We start from the raw sequence: 12,829 nt of genomic DNA on the forward strand, positions 1-12,829 counted from the left end.
TATTTGTTCATCCGCGCAGGTCTGGCAGAGGGTTTTAGACTGGTTTTAATTATAGTGGGTTTTTATTCTTTTAGTGATATTTTAACTTGGGCCAAATTGAATCAGTTTTTTAAGTTGTATTTTACTCTGTATTTATTTTGTTTGCTATTTTTACCTGGCTGTAAACCGCCCTGAGTCCTTCGGAAGAAGGGTGGTATAAAAATTTGATTAATAAATAAATAAATAAATAAAGGGGCTTTAAGATCCAAACCAACAGGCATCTTGTACCTGATATGGCTGATATAAAGGAAGAAAGCCAGGTTCATTGATATTACTATTCCATATAATGCTAGATCGAGGAAGAACAATTGTTAACTGAGTAACTACTAAATGGCATCTCTCCAGTTCTTTTTGAGTATACATTACTATGCTTTGCTAAGTCCAGCTCATTCTGAACTTTAACGGCTTCATAACATCTCTATTAACCTGCGTTCGGTCATCTGTCCATTTTTCCACTTTTTAAATGTGCCCTTTTTCATTTTCAGATTTTGATTAAACTTTTTGAGTAGGCCAATTGTTTTCTTTGGTTGCATACATTGCAGAGTCCCATGATCATTATTTGCCTCCTTTATAGCCAGCTTCCAAGCAGAATCTTGCTTGTTGAGAGGCTGGGGGTAAAATTGCAAATAATGGTCAATAAGCAATCACTTAATGATTGTGACAGGAATGTGGTACTAAGTCCATCATGGCCATATGACGTCTTACTGAAAGATCTTGTTGCTTAGTTGCCAGTTCCAATTGTGGTTGTTAAGTGAGAATTACTGCATTAATTTTATTTATTCCTTATTTATTTTGATCTAAAAACTATCTTCAATAACCCATACTGTATCGTTTACTGATCAGGTGTAAATACTTTTAATACATAATGCAATATTTCTTTCTTTTCTAGAGCTTCTGTTCTGTTGCTTGTCAGTTTTACTGATACCTACCAGGTGTCCTACTTTACCTGATTTTAATTTCTGTTTGCATTCTTTTAATTAAAACAAAAAAAAAAAAATAGGAAGCATCAAAACACCAGTCTTTAGCATCACCTCTATTTACTGCAATGCTTCTGTATCCCACATAGCGGCCACAAGTTTTCAAAAGCCTGTTTCTAAATTTTAAGATTTAGACTAACAAAACAGGGAAATGTTATTCTGGAGAAGAATATTAACACTGTGATAAGGGTAATTGAACTAAGTAACATTATTAAGCATATTTAATTTTAATTAAATGTAAAAATAGATGACACAAAGACTAATTTTGATTTTTGTTCTGCCTCTAGCCGCTACTTCCAAGAATAGCCCGCAACAAGCACTTAAGTACAAAGAAGCAGCCTTTGTCCTCAACAATGATGTGCCTTCTCCCCATTTCTAAAGCCACTGCCAAATGCCAAGATTGGCAACAGCCATACCCACCCAGTACCAAAAATTAGCAAATCAGCCAAACCTGGATCTTTTCCATCAACACTCCAAGACACAGACATCCGAGAATATTCAATTCCAATTCAATGCTGCGAACACAATGAATGTAAACATTAAAAGGCTGAACAATCCCACAGTGGTGAAGAGTCCAATCTTTTAATTTGCTATGTTATTATGGGATGCATTATTTATATGCATACAAATTGTGTTTGGGAGCAATTTTATTTAACAATGTATACCATGAGGCTGATCTGATCATTTTATAGACAAAGAGCCACAAATAAGCTAATGGAATCCACCCCAGTCCCATTGATTGATGTGGAGTAATGCCCATTTAAACTCTGGAAACTCTCTCCCCATCTTTAATAGAAGGCTTGTTTGTGTTTCTAATAAGCCAAGATATTTGATTGTGTAATCAGCTCTGCATTCTTCCATTTTTCTGCTTATGAGTATAATTGTAGCTCTTGGATTATAATTGTTATTGAATTATTAAATAATGAGGCCTTGGAAGGTTATTTTGAGGTGATGTCTTGTATGGCATTTTGATCTGAACAGAAGGAGAGAGAACAGTCATATTGAAGTAGTGTGTGTTGATCTGCTATGATGAGACAGTGCCCAAACTGCACACTCAAACAATTATAAGTGTAGCCTAATTGAGCGTATGGGTTTTCTTTATAAACAAGCTGCCTTTAGAAAATGTACTCAAGTGATGCCAAAAACTCATTCATTCTAATCTATAGATTGAGTCAAGCTTTCAGAAGAACATCTGAATAGTATCACCTCTATTCCAGGAACATTTAAAAGTACCATATTGCAACTCTTTAACAATTTTGTTGGTGGGGAATAAGAGCCACTATATTGTTCGTCTGCTTTTCTGGTCCTACGAGCAACAAACATAATATCATGGACTATCTAACACCAAAACATTAAAACTATGTGCATTATTACTGGGTATGCAATGTGAAGACATGGGTATTTTAGATGCTGCTGTAGGAAGCCCCTCCCCAGATTAAAATATTCTTTATTCTTAATATTAAAAAGAGACATGATATAATATTTCCTCTAAAGGAGAAATGGAGAAAAATCTTAACCAAGGCAGACAGCAGCCCCAGTCTTCCTGCCATAGGAAAACAGTCTCAAGCAGAAGCTTGAAGAGGCTGGTCATTAGGAATGGAGATTTTGTATCCATTCAGAAAGACTGGGTCATAAACAACGAGACTCCAAATAAGCAACAAAATAGGCAAGCCAAAGCTGACAAGATTAGCTCAGACAAACTCCTAGGATTTGCATTTCCCCTTTTTGCCTGTAGAGCCAGCCATGACCCCTGCATGACCCCATAGGAATCTGGCAACAGTCAATAAAATATTGACATATTCTTGCACAGGAACAGGCATCTCAATCACAAAGCCCCAAAGAATGTATAAAAAATGATCTACTCCAGGGTTGAAATCTAAAAATTCTCCCTACCGGTTCTGTGGGCATGGCTTAATTGGTGGGGGTGGTTTGGTGGTCAGGTGACCGGGTGGGCGTGGCCAATAACAATAAATAATAAAAATGATAAACAAAGTACACAAAACAATGAGCTATCAAAAACCAACTTTCACACTTTACACACACACAACACAACATAACACAATACAACAGACTCACACACAATGTAAAAGCAGCTGTACTTCACCCAAAATGGCCCCTGCAACAAGCAGGAACCTGACACAGCCACAAAAAGCTCAAAAACCAACTGTCACACTTTACACACACACAACACAACACAACACAACTGACTCACACACACAAACAAAATGCCACATACAGCTTTGTGAGATCTTGTGTGTTTGTGTAGTTAAAGTGAAAAACTAGAGAAACACACCAAATCTCAGAAAGCTGCACAAATATTTTATTATATTATTTTATTTTATTTATATTTTTTAGATAAAAGCAGCTACATTTAAAACTTCCTTAACTTTAAATTGCTGTCTAAAAAAAACACTCCTTAAAAAAACCCAATTAACTATTTTTAAAGCTCCCCCCCACCAGTTACTTACCCAATCGAAGGCAGGCAGATTCAGTTGCTAGCTGATGCAATTGATTGCAGCAGCTGAAGCAAAGCAAGGCAGGAGCGAGCCTGAAAGAAGTAGCAAGTAGGCAAGCAGGGACTGGGCGATTGCATGGACATGGGTGGGGGCTGTTGTAAGAGGTTGTAAAAAAATGATTTTAAAAGCCTGTGATGATCAGGCAACTCAGCTGGGATCGCCAGAGGAAAAAAAGTTTTAAAGGGTTCTGATGATCCCAGCTGAAGTTGCCCGATCGCCAGAACCTTTTAAAAGCATTTTTGCGGCCCAAGAAAAAACAACCTCTGATGATCACGCGGCTCAGCTGGGGCGTGGGGGAGGGAGGAAGGATTTTTGCTACCAGTTCTCCAAACCACCCGCCACCATCGCTACTGGATTGGGCACTCCAGTCTGAACCAGGGGCATTTCACCCCTAATCTACTCTCAACCCCATTTTGTCAGCCACCCTAGAAACATGCTGCTATCACTGAAGTTTCTGGCAACCCAATAAATGGAGACCTTCTTTCCTGCAGCCTGCCTCCATTTTACTTCAGCATCTTTTTCCTGGCTTGGAACCATACTGGATTTTTCTTCCAACACTGCCAAGAGATAAACTGTATTCCCACAGCTGGAATAATTCAGGGTAAAGGCTACTGAGGTAAATACAATATTTAGCAGACTGATGAAGAAGATACAATGTTGATCTTTAAGCAAAAGTGCAAAGTAAGAAAAGGCTAAGAAATCATTCACAAAAGCTAATATTTAAAGATAAGAGAATATGTAAATTGAGTCTAATGAGATATTGGACAGAATACCAAAATGTTCTATGTAAATATATTTTTCTTTCTGAGTTAAGTTGGGGAAGTTATGGTGTCTGAAAGTGTTTAAAACAAACAAAAAAGTGAATCATTTTGTCCTATTGCTTTTCAAAATTTACTTGTGACAACATGCAATGGCAAGGAACTGATGTGGAAATGGGTTTGCCATCAAGTTCTCTGCTAGCCATATTTATCAGTCTCCTTTGCTTTTGTAATGAAAATATTTTCTGGTAGTGTTCAGGAGCTGGATTTGCCTCTGGCTATCTCTAGGATTTTATTCTCAATTTAGAAGGAAAGACAGCCTGTGTTGTGGTGATTAAGCTGTAGCCTTTAGAACTGGGGAGACTCCTGATCATGTCCACTTTCAACGTTATTACTTAACAATAGCAATAGCACTTAGACTTATATACCACTTCACAGTCCTCTCTAAGAGGTTTATAGAGTCAGCATATTTTCCCTAACAATCTGGGTCCTCATTTTACCGACCTTGGGAGGATGGAAGGTTGAATCAACCTTGAACCGGTCAGAATCAAACTGCTGGCAGTTGGCATAGTTATCCTGCAATACTGCATTCTAACCACAGCTCCTATCTACTTAGTAAGCAATTTTGGGATAATCAGTCACTCACTCTCTCAAACCAGCCTACTTCACAGGGCTTGTGAGGATTCCTATGTATTCCACCATGAGCTCTTGAAGGAGAAAGCAAAACATCAATCAAATCTGATAAATCAAAGCATCACTTTTCAGAAAAGATAAAATTGAAGGAGAAACTGCCCCAGTGATCAGGTAGATTAAGGTTTTCCTAACAGTAAATTGAAGTGATCCAAATTCTACATCTAAGCAGCTGTCCAAAGTCTGCCTTGTCCTCAAATTGTTATTGTTGTTGTTGATAGATGTTTTTCTACAGAAAAAACAGCAATTGGACACATGCAATACTGGGCAGGGTGAGTGTAGGAAAGTTAAGATGGTTAGCATATATTTCTGGAAAAAAAGGTTTCCATTCCATTGTATTCAGTTATTTTAGACACTTTGTAGGTCATATTTTAGTTTTAGTGCTGTCTGCTCACTTTTGAAAGCCTACAATTTACCTAATTGAGTGAGATATAAACAGTGGAAGACATAAAAACAACATACCAATGCAGAGTGCATGATTGTAATATAAATGTTTAGTTAGAGTAAGAAACACCTACCCACACACATGTATCCAAACTGATAAAATGCAGGAAGTGTTGCATCATTTGTAAGTTCCCTTCTACTTATTTAATACTGTGTGTCCAATAATGGCTAAGAATATATGCAGAGACCATGATAAATGCATCCATCATTCTATTTGCTTTTGGAATAGGCAAAACACTGCAAAAACAGTGCAGCAGAAAGCCAATGAAACGAGGACATGAAATAGAAAAAAGGAAATATCACTACATCTAGCTTACAGAAAACCATTCACAGTACCTCTGCATACCTTCTATCTTTGCAACACATCTTTGCTTTCAAAATACATATATGCTGCTTTATGGATTGAATTTTATTCTTTAAACTTCTCACAGTTCTTTCAGGTTGTCATTAATTTCAGCCTGCATAACTTTCTTTTTCTTTCTCTTCCTATTGCTTTTCCTTCACGTTTTAGTGATTTGAATCTCATTCATTTTCACTATATGTCTACACATCTCAATGTACATCTCAACCATTCTTTCATAATGGTTTCTTACTTTTTTATTCAATCAACATTTATTCAGTACAAACTTATTCTTGACCCTCCCTCAGCTTCTTTGATGACAGGCACTACTTAATTAAATTCTTTTGCACTGTTTTCAACATACTTTTAGAATAGATATTGCCTGATATTCCTTACCTCATTCCCACATAACAAAGTAAGTAGAAACACTTTTCCATACATCGTGATTTTTGCTTCTTTCAGTAAATATTAATTCATTATAACAGAACACATCTTTCCCATTATTGTCAAAATTCCCATGTATTAATTTGTCACCATCCATTTTCCCATTTTCAATAAACGTTCTACCAATGTATGCAGATTCAGCAAATTGTAATTTTTTACAATTACAAAAATTGTAATTTTTGCCATTTATTTATAACTTGCGATTGTTCATGTGGTTTTTCCTGTCAAATACAAGTATTTTGGTCTGACAGATTAATTTTCAGATTTACAGCCATCACTGCATGATGGAGGCTGGCTAATAAAAATTGCAATACAGATAACAACAGTCTGATCTGCATAAAAAAGTGTGCTCATATTCACACCTCTAATCAACAAATCTCTAATATCATCACTACAGTTGCTCATACATTTGCACAAAAATACATCAAGCAACTAAGTGGGCACCATATATACTTGATCTACATTCCCTGTTCAATGCTGAATCATTTGCTAAATATAGCATTTATATTTATTTAGCAATAGCACTTAGCAATAGCACTTAGACTTATATACCACTTATATACCACTATACCACTTACAGCCCTCTCTAAGTGGTTTACAGAGTCAGCATATTGCCTCCAACAATCTGGGCCCTCATTTTACCCACCTCGGAAAGATGGAAGGCTGAGTCAGCCTTGAGCCTGGTGAGATTTGAACTGCCAAATTACAGGCAGCCAGCAGTCAGCAGAAGTAGCTGTAGTACTGCACTCTAACCACTGCACCACCGCTGCTCATTTAGGCATAGGTTGGTTCTCCAAGCTTGCTGCTTAGCTCCCAGATATTTCATTACCAAACAGGGGTGTCAAACTCGCAGCCCACAGGCCGGATGTGTCATAAACTGGCCACTCCCAACTCATTTCCCTTTGGTGAAGGGAAAAAAAGATACATCATGTGTTGACAGTGTGATGCCATGAGTTTGACACCCCTGAGATAACATCTTCAGCAGGGTTTTGAGTGAAGTGTCTTGTTCATTTATATAGAACCTGTTGTGTCTCGTCCAATCTCACCTCAGCCGGGGTCTTCTTATCTGCTTCCGAACACGGAGGAATGTTCTAGTATGCCTCCTGGCCCCAGCCCTGGCTCCATGCCCAGACAGGCTGAAGAGGAAGAAATACCTCCAGCCCCCAGCTCTGGCTCCATGCCCAGGCAAACGGAGCAACTAGACCCCTCCCCCTCCTCCACAGCATGTGAGCCTGAGGAAGGTCAATTGCCAACAGCTGCCGACTGGAGTGACCCTCGCGTCAGAAGACTTGATAGGCGGAGGCAACAGAAGGAAGGGAGGGGCAGGCCTGGATAAGTGCTGAGTCATGGAGCCACACCCCATGGCCTATATAAAGGATCTGCTTTCTGGCATTCTCTGAGTCAGGCAAAGTCTAAACATATCTTGCTGAAGTCTCTTTCTGGTCTCCTGCCTGCCCTGAGGACTTTGCTAGGACTTTGGCAGAGCTGCAGAGGCACACTTGATTCGGATTTCCCTGACCCGGCCGTCAGCGGAGGAGTGGGACACAACAGAACCCTAGTGGTTGGTTGGTCTTGTGACTGGTTGAATCACAAGACTGATTCTAGTCTTGTGACTTTTGACTGATTGCTGTGAGGTGTGAAATTCAGCTGGTGTGAAATTCAATAGGGGGTGGTCAGTTCTGTCATTGATTGGTGGTTTGAAGGGTCTGCTTCAGGGGTAAAATGCTTCCGGTTCGGACCGCATCGTCTGATCTGGTAGCGATGGTGGTGGGTGGTTCGGTGAATCGGTAGCAAAAATCCCTGCCCCCACCCCCATGCCCAGCTGAGCTGTGTTATCATCAGAAGTTTTTTTTTTTTACTTTTAAAAGCATTTTTTCTTTGGCTGAAAAAATGCTTTTAAAAATAAAAAAAAAGCCTCTCATGATCGCGGATTTTAAAAGCATTTTTTCTACAATCTCTTTGGCTGAAGAGGTTGTAGAAAAAATGCTTTTAAAAGTAAAAAAAAAAAGTTAGCCACGCCCACCCAGTCACATTACCCCCTCCAACCAACCCACGCCCACAGAACCAGTAGTAACAAATTTTACATTTCACCACTGGTCTGCTTCCTTATTGTTGTTTATACATTTGTCCAAAAATACATTAAACAACTAAGTATCCAAACCAGTGATGAAATTCAGCCGGTTCTATCCGGCTTGGGAAAACTGGTAGCGCCGGCTGCGGAAGGCTCTGCCCACTTGTTTGGGAGCCAAGCAGCAAGCTCAGAGGACAAACCTCTGCCTAAATCAGCAACCAGAGCAACAAATATTCTCTACAATCTCTAATTTAAATTTATGCATACTTCCATTGTATTCTTATTTTAACACAGGCAGCAACAAACTTCCAATATTTTCATAATTTGATACAATTTTGAAGGTATCTTTTCTTTTATGTACACCGAGAGCATATGCATCAAGACAAATTTCTTGTGTGTCCAATTACACTTGGCCAATAAAGAATTCTGTTCTGTTCTGTTCTGTTCTATTCATTTCATTTCATTTCATTTTTCATTTCATTTCATTCCATATATGCTTCCTTGTAATCAACAAACTACAGTAAACTTTCTCATGTTCATACATTTTTCCAATGACCTGCTGAAGATCAAAACTCTAGTGCCTTGCCTGGCCTAAGTTATACTGTGCATCCCAAATAAAAAGTTTGTTGCCCACAGTTGCAATTTTTTTTCTGACATTTATAGCATTCTGTTCAATTTCACTCTTTGACATATTACTGTCATTCTCACATGATTGTGTAAGGTTCTCCTTCCCACAAACCCTTTAATTTCATTGCTTTTCTTTTTAATTCCTTTCACTCTGCTGGAGACTTCTTGCTTAGCCCTCTTTACCCACCTCTAAAACTGTATTTTATTTCCATCATGCTCTGAAGCTCCACTCATGATATTACCAAATAATAATTATCCCACACTCAGAATTTCTCATTAACTTTCTGCAATTTTCAGTCTTTCATTAGAAACAATCAAATCACTTGTGTTTTTAGAAATATAAATAGATTTATGTTTAAACCACATACTTGAAATAATCAGGTCTTTTTCTAAATGGATACTAACCAGTCACTACACTCATTCTCATTGATTTTGAGGTGTCTGACTGGTCTGGTAACTTTTCTGAATTCACTTATCAAGTTCATAACCATTCATCCATATCACCAATTCGTATTTTTATCTCCTTGGATAAATAGTCATTCAGACTATTGCACGACTTTGATGAGAAATCAACTGGTTCTTTCCTTATCATAATTTACTGAAGTTTAACATGGAACTATCACCAACCTGTATATTCTTACTTTACTCTCTACCCATAACAGTCTACCTGTCAGCCCTGGAGGCCATCTTTCTCTTTGGATCTTCAGGGTTGCCACATTTAGTGCATATGCCTGCTGTGGGAACCTGGGAGGAGGGTTGCTTGGAGTGGGTAGAAATAGGCAGCCATAATAGCATTCTTTTCTCTGGGAGTCAAGGATATTCAGCCTGCACCTGGAGAGGCGTGATTGGGAGGCATCTCCAGTTGGGATGGTGGATTGATTGGACAATATGATGGACATATGGGTGCAGGGGAAGGGACTTTGACTTTCCCTTGGGATGGGGAAAACCCAGGGCCTTTCAGATTTGGGTTTTCTCAGATGTGCCAATATGGCATCGCTAATAAAATGGAACTTTGAGGAACTGCCTGCCTCTGAGTCTTCCTTGATTGGGGGTGTTACTTAGAACCCTGACACTATACATATAACAATATCCTAGGAATATTGACTTCAGAAGAAGCATTACTCTGCAGACAGGCAAATAGCTAATTGCTGAAGAACAGAGCAGTAAGACTCATGAAGTGATTTACTGCATTCCAACGTTTTTATGGCTATTACGCCAGAAATGAAGAAAGGGAGAATCTGAACAATTGTTTAATCTGCTTTAGCTGCAGGTTGTCTAGCTGTAAAAATCAAACTCGCTGAGAAAGTTCTTGTTATGTTGTCAATGGATGAATGAATGCATCTGGCTTATAAAATGGCCTTTGGATGCTGTGGTTTGTTTGTTTAATCTTGAGAACTCCTGGAAAATCCCCCCCACAACAATGAAAACTTTATTATTATTATTTTGAAAATACTAAACATACAACCACTATTATGATTTTAATTATCCTGGAATCCATTCAAAATGAATGGGTTTGATGGGTAAACTGTAACAAAAGTGCATGCTTTTCAGAATATATGAGCCAATGTAAACCACAATGCCACTTGAAATTTGATTGAATTAGAGGACTTTGAAAAGTGTTACCATTATTTGAAAAGAATTGTTCAAATTTGTTTTATGAGCACAGAGATTCAATAGATTGGTACTACATGTAGTAGAACTGATCATGAAGAAGAATAAAAATTGCAATTAGTTGAAAACTTCAAGTTGTGGACAAAGAGTGGTTAGTAGGTCTTATGCTGTGACAGTATTCAGCAAACATTACTGGTTTCTGGGCAATTTTTGGTCAAACTCGGAAAAATGTCATGTTCAAGTATATAAGTAGGTGTGGAATTCCTGCCCATAGGCCAAAGGTCTTCAGTATCTTAAGTAATAGCAAAAGCACTTAGACTTATATTCCACTTCACACTGCTTTACAGCTCTTTCTAAGCGGTTTGCAGAGTCATAATGCTGTAACTTCTCTCCTTAGCTTTTTCCATGTGCAGAAAAATCTTGTTGCATTTAAGAGCAAAAGTATGTCTTTCTCAATGAGCCTGCTGAGTTAGGAATTACAAGAAATAAAATATAATATATCTGAAAAACACAAGATTGGCAAGACTACTTTAAAAGATCAGACCTGGCCTCTTATTCCACTTCTGCCAGTCGGAATATGAGAAAGATAAAGAAATAGTTGTATTCATTTGTAATGATTTTATTGTCTTTTTTTTTTTATTCAAAAAGTTTTACAAAAAAATCCCCCCCCTTTCCCCCCAACCTCTCTCCCTTCACAAACCCCCTCCCCCCTCCCCCCTGACTTCCCAGAACGAGCACAAGGTATAGTTAAAAATAAAACAAACATATGCTAAAAAATTTTCATCCCAAAACTATTATACCAATTTTCCCTCTCTAGCTCTGACTTCCTCCTTACATAACCAAAATCCTTCAAAAAATTAACAATAAACAGTAATAAAATATATAGATCAATAGAACAAATTAATCCTAAAGTATTTAAAACCAGCTAAAGCATAAAAATCCAATCCAATTCAGAGAATATCTCCCTTATAGCTTCTATAACCATATAATTTTTCCCCCAAGTCTTTCTTACATAAGATCTTTCGAGAATATTCTATTTAAAATTCAATACAACAGATTATAAAATTTCAATACAGGGAAATTACAATATCTATTCAACTTTAGTCCTTCCTCGTCAAAATCCAGTATAAATCCAAATATCTAGTCTTTTATGATAGTTATAAAACATATAATCAACCCATTTCTTCCAGATCTTTCTCACGTATCGTCTTTCAGAAATGCTAATATCTTTTTCGGTTAATATTTCAAAAAAAAAAAATTCTTTCAAGGATGATACTTTTGTCTCTTGCCATTTTTTTTGATGCATTAGTCTCTGTCTTTCCTTCATTACTCCTTTTGAAAAGTCAGTCACAATATTTCCTAATAGTTCCTTATGTCCAAGAATCCACGAATTACTGCCGTATATTCCCTCAATCCAAAAAGAGAACTCTTGGAAAGCATTAACCCTGTGAATTTTTCCATTTCGGGAGACAGCCTCCTGTAGCACAAATTCAGGCATTTCATCCAAACTTTTTAAAAAAGGCTTCTTTACATCAACTTGTTTATTCAAGATCCTATCTTCATATTTATCCACTTTTGTTATCTCCTCCATTCCATATTCCAAGTCCTGATTACATTGGTTAATTTCCTCCAAACTCTCATCCAAAACGCCTCCATTTTTTTCCAATTCGTATTTTTGAGTAATTAAATACATTCTTTCTGTATAATCCTGTATAAAGTCACGAATCCATTCTTCTGAAAAAACCTTCATGGCAAAGTTCTTGCTGAAAATCCCCTTATAAAATACTTAAACAAACTAAAATAATCCAACAATCCACAGTCCAGTACAATAAGATAAAATCTCCATTCAGTTTCACTTGTTCAACAAGTAAACGCCATTTTATTTCATTGTGTTGATTGTAGATGAGAGAAAGTTTTTTTTTTTAAAAAAAAATAGAAGTCAGATTTAATACTTGCAATTTAAATGACTGATCTCCTGTGTTTGTTCCGTCTGCTTATAAATATCCATAACAATCACTTGAAGCAGAAGTGGTCGCTCTCTTCTCTGTCTGCATGAAGCAGAGACACGCTGAAGCTGGAGCTTTTTTTAGAAGGATTTCCAGGGAACTTTCCCTTTCGAGTTCCCCAAACGGGGCCTCTAGAGAGAGCTCTACCTTTCCTTCTTCTTGCTCTTCCCCTTCCCCTTACTTTCAGCCGCAGTTTTCGCCGGCTTTTACAGAATCCCAGCGCGGGTGCCCTTAGGGCGTCCTTCGGAGAGAGCGGAGCCACCAGAAGTCCTGATTTTATTGTCTTATTTGATTACCAGAAGTCGA

The sequence above is a fragment of the Ahaetulla prasina genome, chromosome 1 (genome assembly GCF_028640845.1).
Source record: "Ahaetulla prasina isolate Xishuangbanna chromosome 1, ASM2864084v1, whole genome shotgun sequence".
Taxonomy (NCBI): domain Eukaryota; kingdom Metazoa; phylum Chordata; class Lepidosauria; order Squamata; family Colubridae; genus Ahaetulla; species Ahaetulla prasina.